This window comes from Dasypus novemcinctus, chromosome 10, assembly GCF_030445035.2.
Source record: "Dasypus novemcinctus isolate mDasNov1 chromosome 10, mDasNov1.1.hap2, whole genome shotgun sequence".
Classification (NCBI taxonomy): Eukaryota; Metazoa; Chordata; class Mammalia; order Cingulata; family Dasypodidae; genus Dasypus; species Dasypus novemcinctus.
Genome location: NC_080682.1, coordinates 61,453,722 through 61,463,761, shown reverse-complemented (window position 1 = coordinate 61,463,761; position 10,040 = coordinate 61,453,722).

The following is a 10,040-nucleotide window of genomic DNA, read 5'->3' as shown; positions in this document are numbered from 1 at the left end:
ACCTTATCATAGATTTTGCCCATATTGAGCATTGGCTCACCACCTTCCATTCCCTTTCTGACTTCTGATAACCTGTCTTCCAGACTCTAGAGCTATGATTCTGTTCAATTTGCTTAAGTTATATCAGTGAAGTCATGTAATATTTGTCCTTCAGTGACTGCCTTACATCAGTCAACATAAGGTCTTCAATATTTATCCACATTGTCCTGTGTGTTAATAGTGCATTCCTTCTTATAGCTGAGTAATATTCCATTGTTTATATATATCACAACTTGCTTATCCATTCATATGTTGATAGACATTTGAGTTGGAGAAGCATCTTCTTGGATGATTCAGAGTCTCTGTCTTAGCTTGCCATAGAGCTGCCAATGCTAAGTACTAGAAATGGTTTGGCCTTTATAATGGTGATTTATTTAGGGTAAACACTGACAGTTCTCAGGCTGTGAAATGCCCAAGTCAAGGCACCATTAAAGATGCTTTCTCACCAAAGTCAGCTACTGTTGATCTCTGCGTTCTGCCACATGGCAATCAGGCATATGGCTCATCTCCTCAGCCTTGAGCAGCTCCATGGGCCCAGCCCCTCAGGGGCCTCTTTCTGTGCCTCTGTGCTCTGCTGGTTCCAGACTTCAAAACAATCTCAGTCCCTTGGGGCTTCTTTGTTTTCCTGCAGTCCTTTTTTCACATGGCAGTATCAATATGGCCACTTCAGTTCTATGTCTCTCTCCGTCTGTGCCTTTATTTATATCAGACACAGCAAGAGGGCAGAGACCCAAGCTGGCTCATGCCTTACTGATAGAGTCCAATCAAAAGCCCTAAAGGAGGGGAGCGAATGTGGCTCAAGCAGTTGAGTGCCCACCTCCCACATGGGAGATCCTGGGTTCAATTTCCAGTGCCTCCTAAAGAAGATGAACAAGACAGCAAGCTGGCACAACAAGATGACACAATGAGAAGACACAACAAGCAGGGAGCAGGTGTGGCTCAAGCAATTGGGTGCCTGCTTCCCACATGGGAGGTCCTGGGTTCAGTTCCTAGGGCCTCCTAAAAGAAGATGAGTGACACAGAGAGCACATCACGAACAGAGAGTAAAAACAATGGTGGGGGAGGGGGAGAAATAAATAAATTAAATCTTTTTTTTTAAGTCCTAAAACAAGCTTATCAAGTAATCTACTAAAAAGTCCCTTAATTGAATTTAATGCAATCAAAGGGCCCCACATCCACTGGAATAGATTAGTTTAAGAACATGATCTTTTGAGATTCAAAAAAAAATTTAAACTGTCATAATCTCTATACTAATCTTTGCCTTTCCAGGCCCTTGCTAGTTCTTCCCTTTTCCATACTCACACAGGACTTGTCTACCACACTGGATTTCAATTTATGTTCAGAGGTTACAGAGCACATCCTCGGGAGTCACTGTGGGAGAAAGTAGGGTAGGAATAGGGGTGTAAATGGGGCTGGAGTAGGGGTGTGGGCTATAGACAGTCTGACACCAGAGCATGTGCTCATAATCAGTACACTGTAGACCAGGTTCAATCCAAGTGCTAGCAATTATTAGCTCTGCAACCTTGAGCAGGTTACTTAACTCTAAGCTTTACTTTCCCATATGTAAAAAGGGGGAAATAGTAGCACCTACGTTATGGAGTTCTTATGAAAACTAAATGAAATGGAGTAAAAATACTTGACTGAAGGTAAGCACTCAATAAAAGCAAACTATTATATTATTATACATCATCTGGCCCTATCCTGTCTCCCTAGTTTCAACTCACTCTTGACAATTTCCAAGCTACCTCTCTTGTAGCTCATGTTGTGACTCCTTTATGAAAACCATTCTTCCTGTCCATTGGGTACAATGTTACTGCAATTGTAGGTACAACAAAAATGTCACTACTCTCTACCTGGTTCACTTATCAGGATGAATTTCACCCTCTTTAGGCTTCTGTGGAAGGTACTTAGCCAATATCCAGATCCCAAATTCTCTTTGCTAATATAAACCAGACTTTAAGGTAGTAACATGACCAGCCCTGGGAAAGAACCATGATTACCCTACGCTAATCTCAAAAGTCCTGGGAGAGGAAGGTCTGTTTCTTAGAAAATAGAAGGAACACCCAAGCTCCCATAAACAGGGGTATTGAAAAAAAAACTAACAAGCAAAAGCCCATGACATATAGAGGCTCAGAAAGGAGGGAAACCCCTACACACTGAATTCATCTTGGGCACACCTTCCTGACAGGAGAGCCAAAGCAAAATAAAAGCTCTGTCTTATCCACAGCTGGTTACAGAACAAGGAAACATACATATCAGTGAAGCAAATTCAGAGTTAACACTTGAAATTATTTAAAAATGTTCAGTGTGAAACAAAAGAGTACAAGACAAACAATGATACAGGACGTGATGGCCCATCCAATGGAAGAGGATAAAAATGTGGAAAACAGGCGGCAGACTTGGCCCAGTGGTTAGGGCACCTGTCTGCCACATGGGAGGTCCCCGGTTCAAACCCCGGACCTTCTTGACCCGTGTGGAGCTGGCCCATGCGCAGTGCTGATGCATGCAAGGAGTGCCCTGCCATGCAGGGGTGTCCCCCACATAGGGGAGCCCCACGCTCAGGATTGTCCCCCACATAGGGGAGTGCGCCCAGTAAGGAGAGCTGCCCAGCGCAAGGAGTGTGCCCCAGACAACAACAGAAGCAGACAAAGACGCAGCAAATAGACACACAGAACAGACAACCAGGGTGGCAGGGAGAAAGAAAGAGAAATAAATAATAAATCTTTAACAATGAACTGATGCAACAAGATGATGCAATGAAGAGACACAACAAGCAGGGAGCAGAGGTGGCTCAGCCATTGGACGCCTCCTTCCCACATGGGAGGTCCTGGGTTTTAGTTTTCGATGCCTCCTAAAAAAAGACCACAACAGACAGCAAGCGCAAACAACAGGGTGGGGGGAGAGAAATAAATAAATAAAATAAATATTTTTTAAAAAATGTGGAAAACACCAACAAAGAAGATCACAATATGTACAATTGAACAAATCCTTTAAAAAAAAGATCCTAAAAGTGCTCAAGGAGATGAAGGAAAATACAAAAAAGAAAACAAAAGATATTAGGAAAACAAGGAATGAGCAGTATGAGAGTCCTAGTAGAGAGATCAACTTTTAAAAAGGAACCACACAGAACCCCTGGAGGTAAAGACCACAATAACTGAAATGAGAAACCCCTGGGGTAGAGATGGGTTGTGGCAGTTTGATATTTATGAATTCTAAAAAGAGATATAGATTGTGTTTGTAAACGGGTTTGTTCCTCCGGGTATGATTCCTTTTGACTGATTTAAATCAAAGGTCTTAAAAGCAGGGAATGGAGGTGGCTCAGGTGATTAGGCATCTCCCTCCCATATCAGAGGTCCTGGATTTGGTTCCTGGTACCCCGTAGGGAAGCAAGGAAGACAAACAGACATAGCAAGTGAAAACTCAGGGGGTGGGGAGTAATAAATAAATAAACAAACAAATAAATCTTTTTAAAAAATTATTAAATTAAAAGATTTTAAGCTTACTTAATTAAGTCAATTCAGGGTCTTTGATTCAAGCATGTCAGTAAAGCATGGCTCAGGGTTAAGTCTCTGCCCCCTTGGGCTCTAAAAGCAGACAATCAAGGAGAGACAGAGACGAGATACAGAAGAAGAAGAGAGAGAACTTTGTCAGTTTTTGATCCTGGAGCCACAGCCATTCGCCTGATAGTTTGTATCTGACCTTGTGAGAACAGAGCAGATAAGAAACCCTGAGAGATTAATCCTATGCCAGCCTACAGCTGAGATTGGAAGAAGTTGGGCCCATGGAGCCTAAAGAGGAAGAAGGAAAGATAGTCCAGGAGAGATGGCCCTGCATCTTGCTTCAACACATGGCAACTGACCTGAGTGAGGAGGTATCTCTTATGGTACCTTGAGTCGAACTCTTTAGGGCCTTGTAACTGTAAGCCTTTATCCCAAATAAATACCCTTTATAAAAAACCAACAGATTTCTGGTACTTTGCATCATCACCTCTTTGGCTGACTAATACAAGGTTCAAGAGCAGATTGGAGCTGGCAGAAGAATCAGTGAACTTGGAGACAAGACACTTGAAATGAGTCAGGCTGAGGAGCAGAAAGAAAAAAATATTAAAAGCAAAAATAACCCAAGATACCTTCACGACGCCATCAATCACATCAATATATCCATTATGGAAGTAGAAGGATAAAAAAGAGAAAAAGAGGTTTAAGGAATAATCAAAGAAATAATGACAGAGAACTTACCGAACTTAGCAAAAGAGGAGAATGTGTACATCTAAGAAGACCAGAGAATACCGAACAGGATAAACTTGAAGAAAAATATGTATATTGATCACTGTATTAAAAGAGAAAATTCTAAAAACTATAAGAGAAAAGTAATGTGCTACCTACAAGGAGTCTCAATTAGATTGAATGTCAGTTTCTCATCAGAGACCTGGGAGGCAAGAAGGCATTGGGTTGAAATAAAGTGCTGAAAGAAAACAACTGCCAGCCAAGAATTTTATATCTATTGAGACTTTCTTTCAAAAATAAGGAGAAGATTAAAACATTTTCAGATAAATGAAAGTATAGGGAGTTTATCACCATTACACCTTGCCCTGTGAGCAATGCTAAAGAAGTTCTTCAGACAGAAAGGAAAGGGCCCTAGACAGTGGTTCAAAGCAGCATAAAGAAATAATTACCAGCAGTAAAAGTAACCATTTGGGTGATTATGAATGCCAGCATTATTGTGTATTGTTTGGTATGTTACTCCACTTCTTACTTCTACAGCTGCTAAAATGCAAATACGTAAGTAATGTTAAATCTATGTTTTTAGACATTCCGTATACAAAGATATAAGTGGAAACAATTACCTAAAATGGTGGGCACACAGAGAGGTATGAGAGAAGTATATGTGCTTGCTGTTGAAGTTAAGCTGGTATCATACAAATATGATTGTTATATATTTAGGATATTAAACTTTAACCCCATGGTAACCAGAAAAATATATCCATATAGAAAGGAGAAGACAATATGGTACAACTCAAAAAATCAAATAAATATAAAGGCAGGCATTAATGGAAATGAAGGACAAAAAAGGATAAGACTAATAAAGGAAAATGGTAAAATGGCAGAGGAAAGACCTGAGTTATTAGTAGTGGTTTTAAATGGAAATGGATTAAACTCTCCTTTCAAAACACAGAGATTGGCAAAATGGATAAAAAAGCATGATCCAACTATATGCTGTCAGCAAAAGATTCACCTTAAATTCAAAGATTTAAGTAGCTTGAGGGTGAAAAGATGGAAAAAACATACCATGCAAGTAGTAGCCAAAAGAATACTGAGGTGGCTACACTAATAAAGCATAAAACAGACTTTAAGCCAAAAACAGTTACAAGGGACAAAGTTGGTCATTATATATTGATAAAAGGGACAAGTCAATAAGATGTGACAATTATAAATATATGTGCACCTAACTGCAGAACCCCAAAATATCTTAATAGTAGGAGACTTAAAGACATCACTCTCGGGGCAGTGGACTTGGCCCAGTGGTTAGGGCATCCATCTACCACATGGGAGGTCCACGGTTCAAACCCTGGGCCTACTCGACCCGTGTGGAGCTGGCCCACCCACAGTGCTGATGCGCACAAGGAGTGCCCTGCCATGCAGGGGTGTCCCCTGCGTAGGGGAGCCCCATGTGCAAGGAGTGCGCCCCGTAAGGAGAGCTGCCCAGTGCAAAAGAAAGTGCAGCCTGCTCAGGAATGGCGCCACACACACGGAGAACTGACACAAGATAACGCAACAAAAAGAAACATAGATTCCCGCGCCACTGACAACAACAGAAATGGACAAAGAAGACACAGCAAACAGACACAGAGAACAGATAACCGGGGTGCGGGGGAGAGAAATAAATAAAAAATAAATCTTAAAAAAAAAAAAAGACACCACTCTCAATAATGGATAGAACATCTAGTCAGAAGATCAATAAGGTTGTATAAGACTTGAATAATACTCTAAACCAACTAGATCTATCCCAAATATACAGAACACTTCAACCAACCAAAATATGACACATATTCTTCTCATGTACACATGGATCATTCTTCAGGATAGACTATATGTTAGATCATAAGCATATCTAAATAGATTAAGAAATATTGAAATCATACAATGTATATTCTCAACTGCAATGGAATGAAGGTAGAAATCCATAGCAGAGGGAGAATGGGAAAACTCACAAATATGTGGAAATTAAACAACATACTCTTAAATAACCAATGAATTAAAGAGGAAATCAGAAGTGAAATTAGGAAATACCTTGAGGCAAATGAAAATGAAAATACAACATACTGAATTTCTTAGATGCAACGAAGGCCATGCGCAGAACAAATTTGCAGCTCTAAATGTTCACATTAAGAAAGAAGAAAGACTTCAAATAAAAAGCCTAACTTCAAAATTGAAGAACTAGAAAAAGAAGAGCAAACTAAATCCAAAACAAGCAGAAGGAAGGAAATAACAAAGATTAAGACAACAATGGAATAAAAACAAAAAGGCAAAAATCAACAAAATCAAAAGTTGATTTTTCTAAGAGATCAATAATATTACAATCCATTAGCTAGACTGACAAAGAAACCAAGAGAGAGGATATAAATAATGAAAATCAGGAATGAAAAGGGTTCAGATAGTTCTCACTGTCACACTAAACAAAACCTCAAATAATGGTGCTCCCAAAGGCTCTAGAGACATCCAGACACCATAGGCAAAACACACAGCCTCATGAAACCAGCAGACCATCAGTAGACCTTATCCTTGAATATGAGAGAACCTATTTCCCCAATTTAACAGAATTAAACTCTTTATATTTTCCCTGCTCATGATTCCTCTACTCCTTTTTTTGAACTTAAAAATAGCACTATAACCTGTTAAATAGATGTCTCAGAGCCTTAAATCTATATAAAGGGGGAATGCAACCATGGACCAAAGTACACTTAATAGTATAGTATTATACTATACTTGCAACATTTGCATAAAGATAGTGGTTACCAGAGGTTCTGAGGGGAGGAGGAGGAATGAATAAGTGGAGCTAGGGCATTTTTTGGGTGTTGAAATTGTTGTTCCTGATATTACAGTGGCGGATACAGGACATTATTCATTTTGTCAAAACCTATAAAACTGTACAGTGCAAAGTATAAACCACAGAGTAAATGATATATTTTGGCTAGTTACAATGCTTCAATATTGGTTCATCAATTGTAAAAAATGTACCACATGAACAAAAGATGGTATTAGGAGGGGGAAAACTGGGAGGGGGAGAGGATGGGGTATATGGGAATCCCTTATTCTTTAGATGTAACTTTTCTGTAATCTAAAACTTTAAAAAGAAAGTTTAAAAGTATACTTAAAAGAAGAAATAAATGAAAATGGGGGCATTACTAACAACCCACTGAAATAAAAAATGAAAAGGACTATACAGGATATTATGAGCAAATGTACACCAATAAATAGATAACCTAGATAAAATGCACGAATTATTAGAGATATACAAACTACTTACAGTGACTCAAGAAGAAATAGAAGATTTCAACAAACGAATTATTGTGAAAAGATAGAATCATTAATCAAAAAAATTCCAACAAACCAAAGCCAGGACCACACACTTTCACAGGAGAATTCTACCAAACATTCTATGAAAACTCAACTCCAATTCTGCTCAAATACTTCCAAAAAATTGAAGAAGAAGGAACACTCTTTCACCCATGTTATGAGGTCTACCAAAGCTGAATAAAGATACCACAAGAAAAGTAAACTACAGATCAATATCTCTTATGAATATAGATGCAAAAATTCTCAACAAAATACTAGCAAACTGAATTCAACAGCGTATTAAAAGACTTAAACATCATTATCAAGTGAGATTTATCCCTGGTTTGCAAGGTTGGTTGAACATAAGAAAATCAATTAATGTAATATACCATATCAAAAGAATGAAGGGAAAAAACACATGATCATCTCAGTGCAGAAAGGGCATATGACAAAACCCAGAACCCCTTACTTAAAATAGAAGTTAAATTCCTCAACATGATAAAGGTTATATATGAAAGTACCCACTTAATGGTGAAACACTGAAAGCTTTCCCTCTAGATTAGGAATAAGATAAGTGCCACCCCTGTTATTCATCATTTTACTGGAAGTTGTTGCCAGAGCAATTAGGAAAGAAAAAGAAATAAAAGACATCCAAGTTGGAAAGGAAGAAATTAAACTTTACCCATTTGCAAATGATATGATCCTATATACAAAAAATTCTTGAAATACCCACAGCAAAGCTTCTAGAGATAATTAATGAATATATAAGGTCCTCCATAGAATTCTTTGTTTATGTAGACCAAGTACCTAGCTCAGTACCTGGCATGTAAACTCTCAAAATTTTTTGTTCAATAAAAATAAGAAGAATAAAAATGATAAAGTAATGGGGCAGAGAAACAGTAGGAGGTATGGGAAAGTGTTAAAGCACATTTTGTCTAGTTCCCTGCATTTTTTTTTTTTTTCAGTTAATCCTTTGGATTAGCCAGCTTTTTGGTCTATATCCATATTATAACCAGTTTCTTACTATATTATTGATATTGCTAGGAGGACTCCAGAGGATTACATGCTTAGAAGAGACTGCTTTTTATTTAACTAATTCATTCATGTTTTTAAGATTTTCATTGTGGAAACATAATACACAACTCATAATTTTCCATTTTAACCACTTGCAAGGATACAATTCAGTGTTATTAATTATATTCACTATGTTGCGTTGCCATTATCACTATCCATTATAGAAAGTTTCATTACCCCAAACAAACTCTGTACCTGTTAAGCAATAATTCTCCATTCTCTCCTCCATAGCCCAGTAATCTACTTTATGTTGCTATGAAATTTGTTTATTCTAGGTTATTTCATATAAGTGAGATCATACAGTACTTGTCCTTTTGAGGCTGGCTTATTTCACTCAATATAAGGTCTTCAATATTCATCCATGTTGTCTGTATCAGAACTTCACTCCTTTTTATGGCTAAATTATATCTCATTGTATGGATGTACCACATTTTGTTTATTCATCTGTTGATGGACACTTGGGTTGCTTCTACCGTTTAGCTATTGTAAATAATAAACAGGTATACAAATATCTGTTTGGTCTCTGTTTTTAATTCTCTGAGGTGTATACCTAAGAGTGTGGTTGCCAGGCCATATGGTAATTTTATGTTCAATCATTCACATTTTTATTCAATAAAATTTTTACTCAATAAATGTCTATTATGTGCCAGGCTATGTTCTAAGCCCTGAAGATACAGCAGTGACTACAATTTATGATCTTTATAATCTGGTGGTAATGTGGAAGAGGCAGAAAACAAGAAATGCAAACAAATAATTCTATATGTGGATAAGTGATATGAAGAAAATAAAACCAAGGGCCATGTAGAAAATGAATGGATAATTGGGAAAGGGGTGATAAGAGAAGGTCTCTCTCAGGCGGTGATGTCTAAGTTGGAGACCTATATGAAAAGAAAAATTAGTTGTGTAAAGGTGTGAGGGACAAAATGAAAACAGCAAGCACAAAGGTCCTAAAGAAAGAATAAGCTTGATATGTTTTAGGAAAAAAAAGGATAGTGTGTTGAGTCAGGAGAGTGATAGCAGATGAAGTGAGGAAGTGGACCTGTACAGACCATATGTAGTCTGAAAGACCATGGCAAGGAGTGTGGATTCATTCTAAGAGGGATGGGGATGCCAGTAGAGTGCTTTATGCAGTGGGACAAAGTCAGAGCAAAACCTGATTTCTATTTTTAAATTTTGACTTGGCTTTTATAGGAAACATAGATTGTAGGAGGTAAGAATGGAAGCAGAGTCTAGTTGGAAGTCATTACAGTTTCGAGACAAGAGTTGATGCTGGCTTAGACTACACTGGTATTAATGGAGATGGAGAAAAGTAGATGGCTGGGGAACATAGTTTGGAAGTAGAATCAGAAGAATTTGGTAGCTTGGACAGGT